This window comes from Octopus bimaculoides, chromosome 18 (genome assembly GCF_046866305.1).
Source record: "Octopus bimaculoides isolate indiv1 chromosome 18, ASM4686630v1, whole genome shotgun sequence".
Taxonomy (NCBI): domain Eukaryota; kingdom Metazoa; phylum Mollusca; class Cephalopoda; order Octopoda; family Octopodidae; genus Octopus; species Octopus bimaculoides.
Window position 1 is genome coordinate 43438213 of NC_142945.1, and position 20000 is coordinate 43458212.

The following is a 20000-nucleotide window of genomic DNA, read 5'->3' on the forward strand; positions in this document are numbered from 1 at the left end:
GCATCCAGCCGTTGAAAACCGCTTTGATAAACTTCATGCAACTCATGCAAGCATGGAAAAGTGGATGTTAAAATGATGATGATACATACAACAAAAATACACATGCACAAAAGATCACATGGAGGGTAGAGAGAAAAAGCAAGTGTAGCCATTTTGAATAAAGAAGATGGAGGCAGGGTTACTGAATAAGCAGCTATGAACAAATTCCGTGTCATCCCTCATTACACTGGCATTGGGAAGGAAGAGAGATTAAAAGTGGTCGTTCAGAAGAGGTAGAGAGATGAAGGGCAGTTAATGGTGGTGGGGGGATTGGATATAAACAAATTCGATACCTTTCCTCATAACACACAGTTAGTTGGTACAGTGCCCAGGATCAGTGAGAGGGTGGCTTATATAGATTAGGTGGTAAGGAGGAAGGAAGTACATAGAAGACAGTAGATGTCATATACTTCGAGGAGATCACCTACTTGAGATTAGCTTTCAACATTTTGTTTTGTATCCACAAAGGTCCACCTTCCCAAAGGCTCCAACCAACTCAATCACCCCAAGTCCTCAGCACTTCAGCATGCATAACATATTTACTTACATACAGGCATACAGACATAAATAAGGATGTATATATATATATATATATATACACACACATATATATACATACATACACACACACACACACACACACATGTATATGATCATCTGTGGACTATATATATATATATATATATATGTATGTATGGTAATTATAGAAATGAACGAATGTTATATAATGAGAACACCTCTGCATAAAGCTTCAACAGGAGCTCAGTAACACTGAATAATAATAATAATAATAGTAATAGTAATAATAATATTTATTAAATAGGTGTAAATGACATGACACTTGAAAATAAAAATCATGCTGTACACATCAAAATAGACAGATCTGTATATTTTATACATTAGTAGTTATTCACAAACAACTAACATGTTAATATGGGCATGTGTATATATACATGTGCATGCGTATGTGTGTGTGGGTGTATATGAAACAGCATATTCAGCATATCTTTTTCATTTTCAAGTGTTAATTCACTTAAGCTCTACATTCATTCATTCATATATATACATGCGTATAACTACATATCTATTTATATATATTTATATATATGCATATATACATATATACATATATGTATATACATATATACACACACACACATATAGATATAAATATATATACATATATACACACACATATACATTCAAATACACACACACACATATACATATATGTATAAATATATATGTATATACATACACACACACATATACATTCAAATACACATATATATACATGTAAGTATATATATATATATATATATATGTATACATGTCTCTTAAAGGATAGAGCTCAAAATCAATGCATTGAAGATACTTTATTGCAGCAACAATTATAATAATAACAGAAACAACCACAATAAGCCAAACCTATGCACATTTCAATAGGGTATCCCGGAAAAATATATATATATATACAAAAACTCAACTGTGAGTTTTTGGCTAAGACTGTTAACAGATACTATATATTTTGTAAAATTTGTTTTATAAAAGTATATATATATATATATATATATATATATATATATATATATACATATATATATATATATATATATATGTATATATATGTATATCTATGAATGTATGAATATATATATATGTATATATATATTTATGTATATATATTTATTTATTTATTTATTTATTTACTAACAAAGTGACAAAGTGTTGTAAAACATCATTTTTGTTGTAAAAGACATGATTGAAGAGATACTTTACTAAAATGACTGTTTCATATGGAAATGTTTTCTATACATTCGGCTTTAATAGGAAATGTTTCTGACTTTATGTTGGAAGATGTGTTCAACCACACACACACAAACACACACAGACCAACACAGACACACACACACACACACACAAGATAGATACGCCTGATTATATAAGTGTTCATATATATTATATGCATGTGTGTACACTTATATATACATACATATATATGTATATATAAGTATAGAATTAACTATCTCTCTTTATATATATATATATATATATATATATATATATATATATATATATATTTATATGCAAATATGCTTTCATATATATGCATATATATATATAGTGATCAAAGAAATTTCATGTGTCAAAAGTGTAACAAACTCAATATAATGAATACAGAGTCAAATTATATATATATATATTTTTTTCTTTTCATAATTCAAGAAAGCAATTACTGCTATTTCTAATAGTTTCAAAGTCATACTTCATGTTAGAAAAATTATAAAGGGAATAATTTGTTTTATCTCAGAATGATCACAGTATCAGGAATTCTTCATTTTGCTGCTTAAAGAAATTTGGTCTGTGTTGAAGGAAATATTTGTGATTTAGCCAAGTTTGATGATAGGTGTTCAAAAATATTTTGATTAGGTTTGGAACTATTTGAAACATGACTGACTGCCTTTTTTTCATAACTGTAATATCATCATCCCCATCGTAAATGTCATCGTCACCACCATCGCCACCACTACCAGCATCACCAACACCACCATTATCCTTATGATCATCATCGTCAATGCCATAGTCACTGTATTGTCATCATCATCATCATCACTGCCATTGTCATCATCTTTATCACCATCAATTTCATCATCATCATCATCATCATCACTATCATCATCGTTATCATCATCATCATCATCATCATGCAGTCTTCAGTTCTACTTTCCATGAAGCCATGGGTTGGATGGTACCACAGTCAGAATGTCTATGCATTCAAGAGGCACTGCTTACCTAGATGAGTCGAAATCCTCTTGTCCCTCTACAAATTCCTCTGTAGGTTGCAGTCTACGCCTGCTCTATGTCCTGTCTAACACCACCTACTGTCACATGGTACACTGCCTGCTTTCTCATATCACTAACACTACAGAGATATCATAAGTAGTTAACAAGACTTAACAACCCTCGCAACAGCATACTATATGGCGTGGGAGTGGGGGTAATCGACTACATCAGCCCATGGGTTCACCGGGTACTTATTTTATCGACCCTGAAAGGATGAAAGGTAAAGTCAAACTCAGAGGAATTTGAACTCAGAACAAAATGACGGACAAAATTCCACTCAGCATTTTTCCCGGTGCCATGACTATTCTGACAGCTCATCAACTTCAAAATATTCTTAATTCTTAATTGCCCACAAGGGGCTAAACATAGAGGGGACAAACAAGGACAAACAAAGGGATTAAGTTGATTACATCGACTCCAGTGCATAACTGGTACTTGATTTATTGACCCAGAAAGGATGAAAAGCAAAGTTGACTTCGGCGGAATTTGAACTTAGAATGTAGCAGCAGACGAAATACCACTAAGCATTTCACCCGGCGTGCTTATGATTCTGCCAGCTCACCATCTTCAAAATATTCTGCCAGCTTTCTAGCTTTATGTAATGCAATATCAGCAACAAAAGATGTGGGGTCTCTTTTTTGTACTTTTTTTGTATTTCTTTTTGGATTTTCTTTTTCCTTTTTCACTAAAAAGAAACTGAAAAATTATTTAATGGCAGTTGCAGATCTAGAACTTTCTGTCTGGTATTTGAATAATTATAATTTTGTATTTTCCGTGATAAATTTTCCATTTCCTCTTAATTCCATGAAACTTTGTTTTCCAATTTGATAGGAAAAAGAAAACCATCTAATTAATGGTTAGTGTTGTTCGTCAATAAGTTGGCTAAAATTTCCCATCATTTATTTAAAGCCTACAAGCAAATGTTATGTTTGGTCTATGTTGCAATAACTTCTCGTTAAATACCAGTAAACAGCAGAAATTGAAACACCTGAATTTCTAAAGTGAATGAAATTACTTTTCAGTCAAGTTCTCACAGTTAATTTAAAATGATTACCATTCGTTTAATTAATATGAAAAATTTATTGAAAGAAAGTAATTAAAATTTCCAGTATTTTATGAGCAATGTTCTGTTTGCCTGTGTGTCTATCTGTCTGTCTATCTGTCTGTTTGTCTGTCTGTCTCTCTCTCTCTACCTGTGCATATTTACATGCATACACATACATATGTATATGTAGCTATATATGTGAGTCTGTGTGTGTATATATGTGTGTGTGTGTGTATATATATATATATACACACGCACATGCAAACACACACATCATATAGATGGGCTTCTTTCAGTTTCCATTTAACAAATCCACTCACAAGGCTTTGGTCAGTTGGAGGCTATAGGTGAGACACTTGCAGAAGGTGCCAGGCAGGAGGACTGAACCTGAAACCATGTGGTTGGGAAGCGAGCTTCTTACCACAGACCTATCTACACACACACATGTTGAGTTGGACAAAAGTCCATTTGAATTTAGACAAAAACTCCATTTGATTTTAGAGCTAAAGATAAAATGCAAGCTTTAAACACAACTTATATTCAATCAATGATACCATCACTGTTTCATTCCAGTAGCTTTTGCCATTTTGTGGGCAGATCCATTATTCCTGGTTCAAAGAATTTCCTGTCATAAACAGCAAAAAACTCTTCCAACCAAATATCTACAATCTCTTCAGATTTGGACGTCTATTCCTTCATGGAACTTTGAAGATACTGATAAAGGTGGATATTTGATGGCACTAGGTGGGGCAAACTTGCAACAAAACTTCCCAGCCGAATTCTAGTAACTTCTATAATGTCTGCTAAGAAGAGGATCCTTTGGCATCGTCTTGATGAAAGACAATACTCTTATGATTAGCAAGTGCTGGAAGCTTCTGGTGAATTCCTGCATTTAATTTGTCCAGCTGGTCACAGTACACATTCTGTGTGGTAAGAAGCTTGCTTCCCAACCACTTAACTCTGGGTTCATTTCCACTGCATGACTCCTTGGGAAAGTGTCTTCTATTGTAGCCTCAGGCTGACCAAAGCTTTGTGAATGGATTTGGTAGACAGAAGCTGAAAAGAAGCCCATGTTGGTATGTTTACACCCCCATGGCAAAGTGGCCAATGTTGGTTTATTTATAACTCTGTAACTTAATGGTTTGATAAAAGAAATTGACACCATAAATACCAGGCTGAGAAAAAAATAAGTCAAATATTGGGGTCAATTTGCTCAGCTAAAACCCTTCAAGATAGTGCCCCAGCGTGGTTGCAATCTAATGAGTAAAACAGGTAAAGGATGAAAGAAAAATATAATAAATTTAAATGTAACAGCAGTTTCTTTCCCCATTTTACAGTTTATGAATATTTTGAGTTTTTTCATTAATCTATTGTATTTTTTTCTATTTCACAGGTGAGTTACAATCAGTTGTTTCTAACAAACATATTACCCAACATGCCTTGTAAGCTGCTATGCATTGGTCTTTTAGTTTGAAATATACCAAATATAGGTATGTATATTCTTCTCTCTAGAGAATGTAGTAAATATATGTTTTTTCAACTAGATCGCTAAGAAAATCTTTATTAGAGACAAAGGCAGTATTTATACAGAGGAGTAATGTTTATTGCCCCCTAAACATGGCTGTTTTTTAAAGATAGGCAATGCTGTTATTTCAATCTCAGGAGAATGTCTCCACAAGCTGGTTATTCAGTACGATTTACACTTGATATATATTGCAAGTGGGTAGATAACTCTGCAAGTGGGGAGATAACTCCCTACTATTCTAGCTTGGAGACCACCTAATCATGTGATTTCTAGCTCTTTTTGTTGTCTTCAGTGATGGATGCTCATCTGCTAGACATAGCATCACTTTTAAAGAAAAGATGATTAGGTCAATAATTGAGTCACTATGCTTTTGTTTGAATCGCTAGAGATAATAACCAATTATAACTCACTCAAAATACACCCTACATAGAAAATATTTAAAGAAAAACAGTGGATAGTGTAATCTAATACGTCTGTCTTGCTTCATGTGTCATGTCTACAGATCTCAACAATCATAGAATTCCATGCCAGTTACCTGAAGAAATGTGGTTTTTCTCTTGCTGGTTTATTTAGAGTTGCCATATTTTCTGGAATACAAGTTAAAAGTTTTATGCCAAAATATACGTGTATGTGTGTGCATGCATGCATCTGTGCAAATGTGGACTGAGCAATCAATCAATCTATCAGTCAATCAATCAATCAATCAATCAATCAATCAGTATGTGTCTCTATGGACAAAAACAAGCACTCTACACATACTCATGTAGTAAGAACTGATAATGAGCTTTTCTTAAATTTCATAAGCAGCTTTTGACCCTCGTGCATGTTCTTAGCAAATAAATGGTGCAAGAATCCTTCCTGTCCATAAATCAAAAGCATGAGACTAATTCCTGAGATCTGTCTTCAGGAAAATTTCAAATGTGAAAGAACTAAAACACAATATTTTGTTCATCATCATCATCATCATCATCGTCATCATCATCGTCATCATCATCATCATCGTCACCATCATCATCGTCATCATCATCATCGTCACCATCATCATCGTCACCATCATCATCATCATCGTTGTCATCGTTGTCATTGTTTTCCTTGTCATCCTCATTGTCATCATCGTTGTCATCATCAGTGTCTTGTCATCGTCATCATCATTATCATCGTTGTTGTCATCGTTGTCATTGTCATCCACATCATCATCATCAACATCATTATCTAACATCTGTCTTCCATGCTAGCATGGGTTGGATGATTTGACAGGAACCAGCAAACCAAAAGACTGCATGCAGACTCTACCATCTGTTTTGGCACGGCTTTGATGGATGGATGCTTTTCCTAATGCCAACCACTTTACCGAGTGGACTGCGTGATTTTCACGTGATGCCAACACTGGCAAGGTCTGGCTTATCTGTTAATATCTTAATGTGTAAAATTCATAGCAGAGATGTCTTTAAGAAGCTTAAGAAATGTCATTATGACAGTCACTCGGCTTCCACATGAACAGGATTTCACATAGTCACTCAAGCTTCTTTGATTATATCTCATGATAATTATTTCAATAATGACAATAACATCGCCAAAAGAATATATATATATATATATATATTTATATAGACTCATATATATGCATATATATATATTCATATATACATACATATAGCTAGCTAGCTAGATAGATAATTATTTTCACATATCAAAAAATAATTATTTCAATAATGAAGATGACACTCATAAAAATACATAGATAATTACTTCCAAATATAAATGAAAGTATGCAACTGAAGAATTTTTTCCAATTACTTTATACAAATTAAAAATATAGTAATGAGTCACAAATGAAAATAGCTCTTATTATGCAGTTATCATTATATGCAATGAACAAAGTGCATACCATTATGACGTGGGGCTACAGAATTTGCATGATGTCTACATACATGAAAGAAAAACCAAATATATACATACATGTTTATGTATGATTGTGTGTGTGTGTGTGTGTGTGTGTGTGTGTGTATATATATATATATATATATATATATATATATATATATATGTATGTATATTCCCACTTGTTCATTTAGAATAAACTTTACAGTGATAGATACAATGAGAAGAACTCCCATATAGGCTTTTAGTGCAAAATGCACATTTGTTTATATTGCTAGTGGGAAGATGATAACTTATGGTGGTGAGGCGTTGAGGCATACACAATGTTTCAAGTGGCACAACAGAGCTGCAGCTCTAATTTACTCTGTTACTCAATCCTAAATTGTATCAAACCAGAATAACTGTTTCCACCAAAAATTTCTTTATTTACACTATGAAAATATACTTCCCTTTTCTATATGACTAGTACCTTGTCTACCTACACCACATCTAATTATCATTCATGTTACTCCACTTACAAAAGGAAAAACCTGTCCAAAACTATTTAAAAAGGCACAACAGAGCCGCAACTCAACCAACCAAGTGCAAGCTCCTCATTTTTTTTTTTGACATCCACGATATTGTACATTGATTATAACCTCAACAACAACAGCAATGACATGATTCTATAATACAAAGTATCTTACATAGAAAACTTTCTCATAACAATTTAGAGTTCACTATTGGCAAACAAAAACTAGAACATATAATATTTTTATTTCTACTTTTACACTTGTTCCTGCAAACTATCTTTTAATTCCAAGACGGTATTATGTCTTGACCATTATTTCCAAGTCTGTTATAATTATTCGCTATTTTTTCATTTCATTTTTTTTTCTTTTTTTTTTTCTTTATTTTTCTTTCATTTTTTTTCTTTTTTTTTTTTCTTTTTTTTTCTTTTCTTATATATATGTTTTTCGAGACATTTTTCTTTGGCAATAACTCATAATAATTATTCTCATAGTTCATTTACGATAATAACAGATATCAAACAATATAGTTCATGCAAGAATTATTAACTGTCAAATGATGAAATAGGAAACTCTAAATTATTGGCCATGTATTTTGTTTTGTGGTGTTCTTTCAATTTTTGCTAAACCATTTGTCTTTTATTTAAGAGAATTTTATTGTTCCAAGGCATTTATTGTGCTAACTATCATGAAAATAAATAGAAGAAAAGAAAAGGAAGAGTTTACATAGACAGTAATGGGAGAAAAATATTAAAATTTGCTATCTGAATCTATAGAAATTAAATATTTTATATTTAGACAAGCATATGTGTATATATAGATGCATATATATATATATATATATATATATATATATATATATATATACACACATGTGTGTGTATATATGTATATATATATATATACACACATGTGTGTGTATATATGTATATATATATATATACACGTGTGTGTATATATATATGGTTGAGTAGATAAATGAAGGAAAGAGGCATTCAACACATTTAGAATGAGTTACGTATATTACAGGGCTGAATCAAACTGTTTTACCTTTTTTTATTGTTGCCAGTACCGCTGGACTGGCTCTTGTGCAGGTGGCATGTAAAACGCACCGTTTTGAGTGTGGCCGTTGCCAGTACCGCCTGACTGGCCTTCGTGCGGGTGAAATATAAAAGCACCCACTACACTCTCTGAGTGGTTGGCATTAGGAAGGGCAACCAGCTGTAGAAACTCTGCCAGATCAGATTGGAGCCTGGTGTAGCCATCTGGTTCACCAATCCTCAGTCAAATCATCCAGCCCATGCTAGCATGGAAGGCGGATGTTAAACGATGATGATGATGATGTATATATGTATGTATATATGTATATATATATGTATACATATACATACATATATATATACACATATATTCACACACACATACACACATATATATATATATATACATATATATACGCGTATGTGTATATATGTATTTATGTGTATATATAAAGACATTTGTATACTGCATATACGCACATGCATGTATAATGTGCATATTGCAAGGGTAATACCAAAGATCAAGGAACAATATTACTTTGGCACAACCCTGTATTTAATTAAAAAAATCATAGCTGTCATTCACAGAGACAAATCACTTGTTATCAGCAAGAAACCATTCTTTTGCTAATTACCTCTCTAATTACCTCGTAATTTTGAGCATATATGATCACTTCCTGGATTTCAGCCCTCAGAGCCTGCTGAATATTCAGCATGTGACAACTGGTTGGAGGGAGAGTAATGCACAAGTAAGGAGCAGTTACTTTATTTGTAGGGGTTCAAGAAATGAAATGCAAAGGTTTTTCTGGTAGGATTTGAACTCAGTTTGTAGAGCACGGATACAAAGACTCTATCAAAGAGCTGTCCTGGAACACAGTATGTTTGTGTGTGTGTGTGTATCTATATATGTATATGTTAAATAAAATGAGACAACAAAGCCAAGGCTGTGTGGAATTTTCAGGACATTTATAAAGAAAAAGTGACATTATTTAAGTTATTTACATTTGACAGAAATTTATCCGTCAAATGTAAATAATGTACATAATTCCTCATCTCTTAAATATAGAACTGTAAGAAAAAGTTCGTCTTACAGCTGTTTCTGGGATATTAGGGATATCCCTTCATCAGAGACGATGTGAGATGATTAAATACAAAGAAATATTAGAGTTCAGTATGAGGAGTTATTTTGGAAGCTGACAAGGAGTGTTTAGAGAAATAAGAGAATGTATGTAGAAATAAAACTAAAAATATATGTATATATATATATGTAGGTGCAGGTGTGGGTGTGTGTTAAGAAGCTTATTTACCATCCACATAGGTCCAGTTCAATTCCACTGTGTGGCACCTTGGACAAGTATTTTCTACTACAGCTTTAGGCTGGTCAAAGCCTTTTGAATGGATTTGGTAAATGGAAACTGAAACAAGCCTGTCATATATATATATATATATATATATATATATATATATATATACGTGTGTGTGTGTGTGTGTGTATATCTATGTGTGTTGGTCTTTGCATCTGTGTTTGCTCATCAATCAACACTTGACAACTGCTGTTGGTGTGTTTACATCCCTGTAACTTATCCGTTTGTCAAAAACGACTGACAGAATTAAGTTCTAGGCTTATAAAGCGAAGTCAAATTTGGTGGAATTTGAACTCAGAACTTCATGCAGGAAAAAATGCCACTAAACCTTTTGCCCACTGTGCTAACAATTCTGCCAACCTGCTGCAAGAATGGTTTCCAATTTTGGCTCCCAGTCATCAATTTTAGGGGATGCAGGAAGAGGATAAGTGCTCAGATGTCATTTATAATTTTATAATCCCTGAAAGGAAGAAAGGCAAAATTAACCTCAACAAGATTTGAACTTGGAATGTCAAGAACTGTAACAAAAGCCTCAAAGCATTTTGTTTGACATTCTAACAATAATGACGGTAGTAAGAGCAATAACAGCGACGATTATTCTTTTAATGTATTTTTTTTTATTTAAAATTAGTTGGAAATACAAATCAGATCTGGAAGAGTTGCAGTTAGTTAATCTGTATCGAATTAAGCAGGTTTTCATTAAATTAAGGCAAAGTTTTGAAACTGTATCCACATGGCAACCGGTAATTAAAATTATAATTATGATTTAACTATGAATCTGACAGTTCAGTTTATGGAATTTTCAATAATAATGAAACTGATGGTGGAGTGAGGCTGCTTTGGGAGAAAAAAAAATAAACGAAACCCACTCACAATAAAGCATAAACATATATTTCTGCTGTGAGCAAACCTAATTGTGTTGGTGTAATTGTGTAACTGTGTGTGTGCAGGTGTATCTTTGTGCAGCCGCATGTGTATGGGCATATATATATATATCATCATCATCATCATCATCGTTTAACGTCCGCTTTCCATGCTAGCATGGGTTGGACGATTTGACTGAGGACTGGTGAAACCGGATGGCAACACCAGGCTCCAGTCTGATTTGGCAGAGTTTCTACAGCTGGATGCCCTTCCTAACGCCAACCACTCAGAGAGTGTAGTGGGTGCTTTTACGTGTCACCCGCACGAAAACGGCCACGCTCGAAATGGTGTCTTTTATGTGCCACCCGCACAAGCCAGTCCAGGGGCACTGGCAACGATCTCGCTCGAAAATCCTACGGGAGCCAGTCAGGCGGTACTGGCAACGGCCAGTACCGCCTATATATAACATACAGAAATAATTTATATATATATATATATATATATATATATATATATATATAATACACACACACACATATATATATACATATATAATACACATACACATATATATATATATATATATATATATATATATATATATATGATACACACATATATATATATATATAATACACATATGTATATATATATAAATACACACATATATATATATACATATGTAATACACACACACACATATACACACATATACATGTAGAGAGAGAGTGAGAGTGGGGGGTTGTATACATATGCATATTTTATAATATTTTATGTTATATGCATTTATATATACATATTTATATGTATATACATATTTACACACATATATATAAATATATGTGTGTGTGTGTGTAAATTGCATCTTTGTGTAGGTTTGCATTCCTATTTCTCACATGATATAGTCAGTCAAACTGTTTGCACTTGACTGTTGGTAGTAAATTCATAACTTTAAAAATCAAACCGAAACCACAATAAAAGAAATAACAAAATAACTAAATAAATAAATAAATAAAGAAAAATTCAGGATGGGGTACAGAAAATACAGTAGAGAAGAAGAGCGAAAATGATTGATTAAGATCTGCAATGGATCTTCTGGGTATGGGAATGGCAAGGAATGGTAACCTATATTTTAACAAGGAATTTGATAATTTGATTTTCATTTGAATAAATTTAAAATTCAATTGAATATTGAATTGTATTTTAGAAATTTTATTTCGTTTCAAACACACACAAAGGAAAAAAAAATGTTAAATAGTCGTTTGAAAAAGTGTAAAAAGGAAGAAATATGATAGTGAAATTTTATTTTAATATTTAATTTTTGTTATAAAATCTATTTTGATCATTGAAATCAAAATGGAGATAATGAAATATGTGCATGTGTATATAAATACATACAAAGAACAACACAAATATATGTATAGACTCAAGCACACACATGCACAAATATATACATGTTTGTTTATACACATGTAAGAAAACATAGCCTCTTGCATACATTACACACTTAGTTGTATGCATACACATTTGTATACAATCGTACATATACATACATATAGATGTAAATACGTGCATACAAGCAGATAGACATGCACACACACACTAATGCATATATAGAGAAAGACACAGTCCTAGACACACATATATATATATATATATAGACACATAGACACACACACATAGATATATATATATATATATATATAGACACGCACACACACACACACACACATATATATATATATATATATATATATATATATATATATATATATATATATATATATATATATAGAGAGAGAGAGAGAGAGAGAGAGAGAGAGAGAGAGACAGAGATGTATGTATTTATGTGTGTGAAAGTGTGTGTATGCATGTAATTATGTAAACATGCACAGTCATTCATGCAAATATCTATACTGAAGAAAAGAGAAAACACATACACAACCACAAACACGCATCTTCTAATCTACACAGACAATCCATACACATATATACACTTATACACACATATACACAAACTTATACACCCACTCGTATACACACACTCAAATGCTGACACACCTTCATTAACATATCCATCCATCCATCCATCCATCCAAATACATACATATGAACAGCAATGTCTGTTAATCAAAAATAACATTAATAAATTTTTATATTTTCAAAATGTTTTATTCAGCGAGTCGTTTGAAAATAGATCAAGATAAAATAAAATTATAATGCAATTTTATATTTATTTAATTATTTCAATTATATGTTTAATTTTAATAATTTCTTCTAATTTTCAGTTTTAATTTTATTTTGCTGTTTTATTTTTCCCTTTGGCTTTCGAAATTCAGCAAAATATCATTACACACACATACTTGTATATATATATATATATATATATATATATATATATATATATATATATATATATATATGCATACATATATATACGGATACATGGATATATATGCATATACATACACAAATACACACACACACACATATATACACAAACACACATATATATATATACACCCATATATACACACGTGCTTATATGTATGCATGTATGTGTGTATGCATGTATATATATATATATATATATATGTATATATGCATGTATATATGTGTGTATATATGTATGTGTGTATATATATATTTACATATAATGTGTGTGTGTGCATGTCAGTATATATGTATTGTTATTGATATTTTTATATTTGTGTGCGTGTGTTTATGAAGTTCCGTATCATAAATCAAAGATAATGGATTAGAAATGAGGAAAGATTATGATTATCATTATAATTATTATTATTATCATTATTATTATTATCATCATTATTATTAGTAATTGTTTCGCTAAACAAAAGATAGCACTTGATGAAAAGAGTATCAAACAGCCTTGATTAATCATCATTCGTGGGTCATTGTAGAAACTTCAACATGTTGCAGACACAATAAATTCTACAAGCTTTGCCCCATGCCCTACCCCACCATCACCACCACCACGACCGCTACCACCATCGCCATCATCGCCACCCTCTCCTGGGTACCTGCTGATAGATGAGGTAGCTTCGTTAAACATTATATTTCATAATTTGAAACATCTGATTGACTTCAGGAATGCATAAGGTACACGCGTATGCATACTCATATAGACGGGCATAGATACGCACATGCATGCATGCATACATGCACACACACACACACACACACACACACATATACACATGCACACTCATCAGCACTCTCTCATATCAAGCTATGCATACACACACACACAAACATACATATACAAGCACAAAGCTTAGTGGTCAATGTGTGTGGCCTAGTGGTTAGGCTGTTGCACTTACAATCGCTAGTTCATGGGTTTGAATCCCTGACTGGGCAGCACCTTATGTTCTTGAGCAAGACACTTCATTTCACTTTGCTCCAGTCTCCTTTTGATCTAGAAGGAGTATTGGCTTGCTCGCATAGCCAGCAGGGTGACGTCATTTTATGGCTAAAACAATGAAAAGTACATTGTGACCAGTGATGTGTAACAACATCTAATAGCCTGGAAGGTCACATGATATATGTAAATGCACACATGTATCTATCTATACCCTTATGTATATATTCTTTTATTCTTTTACTTGTTTTGGTCATTTGAATGTGGCCATACTGGAGCACTGACTTTAGTCGAACAAATCAACCCCAGGACTTTTCCGTTGGTCTCTTATGCCAAACAGCTAAGTTATGGGGATGTAAACACACCAACATCGGTTGTCAAGTGATAGTGGTGGGGGACAAACACAGACACACACACACACACACACACACACACACACACACACACACACACACACACAAATATACACATACACATATATATATATACAACAGGCTTCTTTTAGTTTGCATCTACCAAATCCACTCACAAGGCTTTGGTTGGCTCCAGGCTATAGTAGAAAACACTTGCACAAGGTGCCATTCAGTGGGACTGAACCCAGAACAATGTAGTTGGGAAATAAGCTTCATACCACACAGCCATGCCTGTATATTTTATATATCTAGTCAAAGAGTCTTTGTGTGTTTATTTGCATCGTTATCTCACAGCAACCGTTATATAACAACCTCTACACACTGGAAGAAACTAAGCTATGTGTACAAAAGCTAGACAGAAGATGAAAAAGAAGAAAAGAAATATAACAAACAGTGAGTTGTTGTTGTTGTTATTAAATGTGTTTGTATCCTGTGTATGTCGGAAGATTTTGCTTATGGTTGTTGGATCCTTGAAACTATATGGCATATCCAACTTTGGTTGACATTTAAAAGCGTTTATAAAACGATCTCTAACAATTTTCACATATCTGCACGTACAGTCATATCTAAGATGTTTGTGTACACTTGGATACGAAAAGATATTCACTGCAACAATTGTCTTGAGAGAAATATTCACTTTATAGAGAATATGTATAGAAAACCCACCATTGGGCTATGGATGTTGTAATCAGAGCATCTATAATGAGAATTTTCCCCTTGAGTTAATTTCTGCAGGGTATGTCTCCATGTGCCAGTATACACGAACATGTTGAATATCATTGTACACACCTATATTTCACCCATTGCTGCTAAGTGCACCCTCAGTTAATCGGAGGTTTTTATATGGAAACAAATACTGCCATAAAGTTTCTGAATAGTCTCCACAAGATACTAACATGATCTGACTGTGACAGAATATAGACCAATGAGATATGGTTCTTTCAAAGTTAATTAAGTATTTGTTTATTAACCTTGCTCAGTATTTGATATATTTTATACGCTGATAGATCTGACTAACATAACGAAGGATTAAATTTTGATAGATCTGGTTGATATAACAAAAGATTAAAGTTCGTTTGTTTATCTCTTGATTCTTTCCAATATTTTTTTCTACCCTTGACTAATTACAATTTTGATGAATGACTTCACCAGTGCAAAATTTACATTATCTATTGTTTTCTTCTGCATTTTTTTGCTAATACATTTGTTTTCTTATTTTTTCTTAATATCTTTGTGTCCAGGTATCTAAATAATTAGTCCCTAAAAAAAAAAGAAACAGCAAAAGCAAAGCCAGGGTTAAAGAACAACAAATTGGGTGTATTATCTCAATAATTGTTATTTGTTTATCATTTTCCTCTAAATGATGAAAATAATTTCTACTTTTAGAAGAGTGTTCTCAATTATTTTAATCCAACTTCTTCCTTTTGAGTGGGAATATTTCTTGGTAAATATAAAACTTATTTTTCCATGATATTTCTTTGGCAGAATCGGAAGATGCAATCATTCTCCATCACACTACTACAACAAACATTATAAAACCATGATGCAATAGGAAGCTCCAATATATATTATCCTTTTGAAGGATCTAAATAGCCCATACCAGAATGGGCATTGCCTGAATGTAACCCATCCGTATAACTCATCCAGAGGTTGAAGCATTTTATATAAGATGGTTACTGTATTCCGTTGCTTCCTATTTCGAGCAAGTAGCTAAAGGCTGAATTATTGACAGAGCTAACTGCCAAAATATGTCCAATTGACAACAAAACAAGTTTTGACATAAATCAACAAGACTATCTATAACTATATTTAACAGCTATCAATAAGGTGATTTTCAAAACAAATAACTGCTGAATTGGGAGAAGATAGATGGTTATCCTATAATATAGAAAATAGCTATCAAATGAAGTGTGATGCTTTATATTTTTACTCATAAGAATACAAGAAGAAATATTGTATAAGATCGTAAATAAATTAATATAGACAAATATATCAAGATGTCGTCAAAATATCAATGAAAAGATAGGTTTCAAAACATTGCCAGTGTAACCGACAATCAAAATCTTCATAAATACAGATACATATTTAGATAAAAGTAATTATGTATAAATATCTAATTTGAGTAAATAATTAAAAAAAAATGTACACACTAAATTTTCATATATTGATTCCTTTCATTGACATGAAGTCCTATCAAATTCTTTTCATGAAAAACAAATAAATTGTGTGTATAAATCAAAATCAAAATCACTGATGTGGCCGATGATAGTACTGCCTGATTGGCATTCATGCCAGTGGAACGTTAAAAGCACATCTGAATGTGGGGTGTAACTGGCTCACTTGTGAGTATCCCTCATTCATTGGACAATGAACTTTGCTTGCGAAGACCTATTGAAGCAAGTGTAAATAAACAAAATCACTGACGTGGCCAATGACAGTGCCGCTTGATTGGTACTCATGCCAGTGGAATGTTAAGAGTACATCTGAGCGTAATCACTGCCAGGGCCATGGATTGGCTCCCATGCTGGTGATATGTGAAAAGCACCATTTGAATGTGATCATTGCCAGCGTTGCCTTACCGGCACATGTGCCGGTGGCACGTGAAAAACAACATTTGAGCGTGGTCGTTGCTAGTGCCACTGCACTGGCTCCCATGCAGGTAGCATGTAAAAACACCTTTGAGCATGGCCATGCGTAACTGATATTTAATTAATCGACCCCGAAAGGATGAAAGGCAAAGTTGACCTCAGCGGAATTTGAACTCGGAACGTAACAGCAGACGAAATACTGCTACGTATTTCGCCCGGAGTGTTAACGTCTCTGCCAGGTCACCACCTTAGCTTTAAGAATTTCTAATGAGCTGGGAAGTTAAAAGTTACTTAAATCAAAATGACTTAAGTTTTTGCATCTGATTATATTTTATTTTTTTAAGATTCTCCTAACGTTAGAATCAAATTTGAAGAGTGGTAATTTTTGATTAATTAGATTAAAGGCCTAATCGTTTAAAGAGTTATAGTAAGAAATGTACAGCAAAACATTTGTCTCCATTTTGGTTCTAACAATACTTAATTCACTGATAACAATTTCCTCTGCACTTTTGATTGCCTTGTTAATCAATGATGGCGGATAACATCATCCAATAAGAATATCTTTCAGTGCATTTTGTCTTTTCTTTCAGATGATAAGATTTGATAGAATGGTGCATATTCTTCCAGTGAGATTATGCATGATATTAACTCTAGTGTGTTTTAGATGGCAAAAGGGAAAAGTAAATATTGTCTTTAGTCTTTTGTCTTGAGTCACAATTCTGTTCTGTTTTTGTTTTGTAAATAACATTGCCAAAAGAGATAATTTATCCATTGTAAACTGAATGTTTGTTAATACTATATATATGAGAGTCTTAAACTCAGAGTGACTGACCAAACCTACTTCCAAAAGGATAAATCAATCTTTTCCAGTTTCCCACTAAGTAATTATAATAATGACTTCCATATTTGAGCTTGGAGTTTTCATTTATTTTTATTTCAAGATAATCCATTACTAAATATACTTATGTTGGGGCTACCTTGATTCCCATTGCCTTTCTTGATATTTGTTTACATATTACTTGGTCAAAATGTTTTTAAAAAATTGTTGAATAACTCAAAGATCTTAACAAATGAATTTTTGTAAGTGATCTAGGACATTTATTAAGGCAATTTAAGGCAATGATGTATTGCTTCTATTCCATTATATTAGTGTATTTCAATAGAACTTAAACATATCTCTGAAGATTTCCTGAAGAAGTGTCCTAACCCAGAGCTACTGAAATCAAAGTAAAAGTACAAACCATCGATTTGTATTATTTCTTATAGCTTGCATTTTGGCTTTATGAAAAAAAGCAATTAATAACATATATAAAGAATGGCAACTAAGAGAGAGAGAGAGAGAGAGAGAGGGAGAGAGAAATAAAATGGGAATAAGGAAAATGATTTACCCAACCAACAATAAGAACATTAAGTTAAAGAGTTCAGATATGAACCTGGCCTAACCAAATTACCTTAGCAACTACAGTAATAACTCACTTATAAATTAAACCCATCCAAAGAGGGAGAGAAAGTTAGAGAGAAAGTGCGAGAGAGGGGAGAGAAGGAGTTAGTGAGAGAGAGGGAGAAAGACAGAGAGAGAGAAGAAAAAAGAGAAAGCGAATACCTGTTTTAAATTTATTATCTACTGTCCGTCCCCTCAGCTCTATACCCTCTCTGTCAATCAATATTTTAAATTATTTTATTTACTCTTTAAATATTTCCAATAAAGTTTCTACACGCTACTTTTATAAGTGAAAAGAAAAATACAATTTAGTACCTTTCAGATAATTTTATAGCCAATAATAACCAAAAAGTATTATTATTTAGTTATTTCAGAAATTGATGTAAATTATGAATATTGGAAAATTTCAATTGATCTGTTGATCTTTCGGTTTTCAAATTTTATTTTTCTTGTCTATATTTTATACATATGATATTTTTTTTAGTTTTGGTGGAATTATGCCAGCAATTTTCTTGTTTTATTTCATTTTAATATTCTTGTCTTCTAGAAAATGATTTTGGGTTTCTGAGATTGAAAAATTATGTATGTGTGTGTTTGTATATATAAATATGTGTGTGTGTGTGTATATGAGTGTATATTCGCACAAATCATATATTCACATTTTATAACTAGTTATATATTTGTATTAATGTATACTCAGGTGGGTTTGTTTGAACAGGGCTTACAGATACAAAATTGAGTACCTCAGCTAGTAGTGTACATTATTCATTAGTTGTGTTTCAATCGTAGTTTCAATCACATTTTTTTTCCTGTATACTAAATGAATCTGATTACAATTTTTGTATTGCATCAAAAGTTATGATGTACACTCACCTATACACATGTACACTTATATATATATATATATATATATATAAGGACAACTGACGAAAGTTATACTCTTTATGTTGTATGTCTCATTTCTCTGTTTTTTTCGTTGTTCGAAAAAAAGTTCGTTTTCTGTTTTCGTCTTTATATTTTCATTTCTCATTGTGTTTAACGTTTTTTGTGATGTCCTGTACCCATATA

General features: G+C 32.4%; 1 long non-coding RNA gene across 5 annotated transcripts in view; it reads left to right on the forward strand.

The window, feature by feature from the left end:
- The window catches only part of LOC128249805 (uncharacterized), a 428716-nt gene that overhangs the window by 285592 nt on the left and 123124 nt on the right, over nucleotides 1-20000 (forward strand). The window contains exon 3 of one of the 5 annotated variants that reach the window (XR_016245015.1): nucleotides 5322-5574. The exons of 3 other annotated variants lie outside the window; for them this stretch is intronic. This is a non-coding gene — a long non-coding RNA (uncharacterized LOC128249805). Of the gene's footprint in view, nucleotides 1-5321; nucleotides 5575-20000 lie in introns of those variants that run through there. One more of the 5 variants, XR_016245019.1, reaches the window with a different exon arrangement.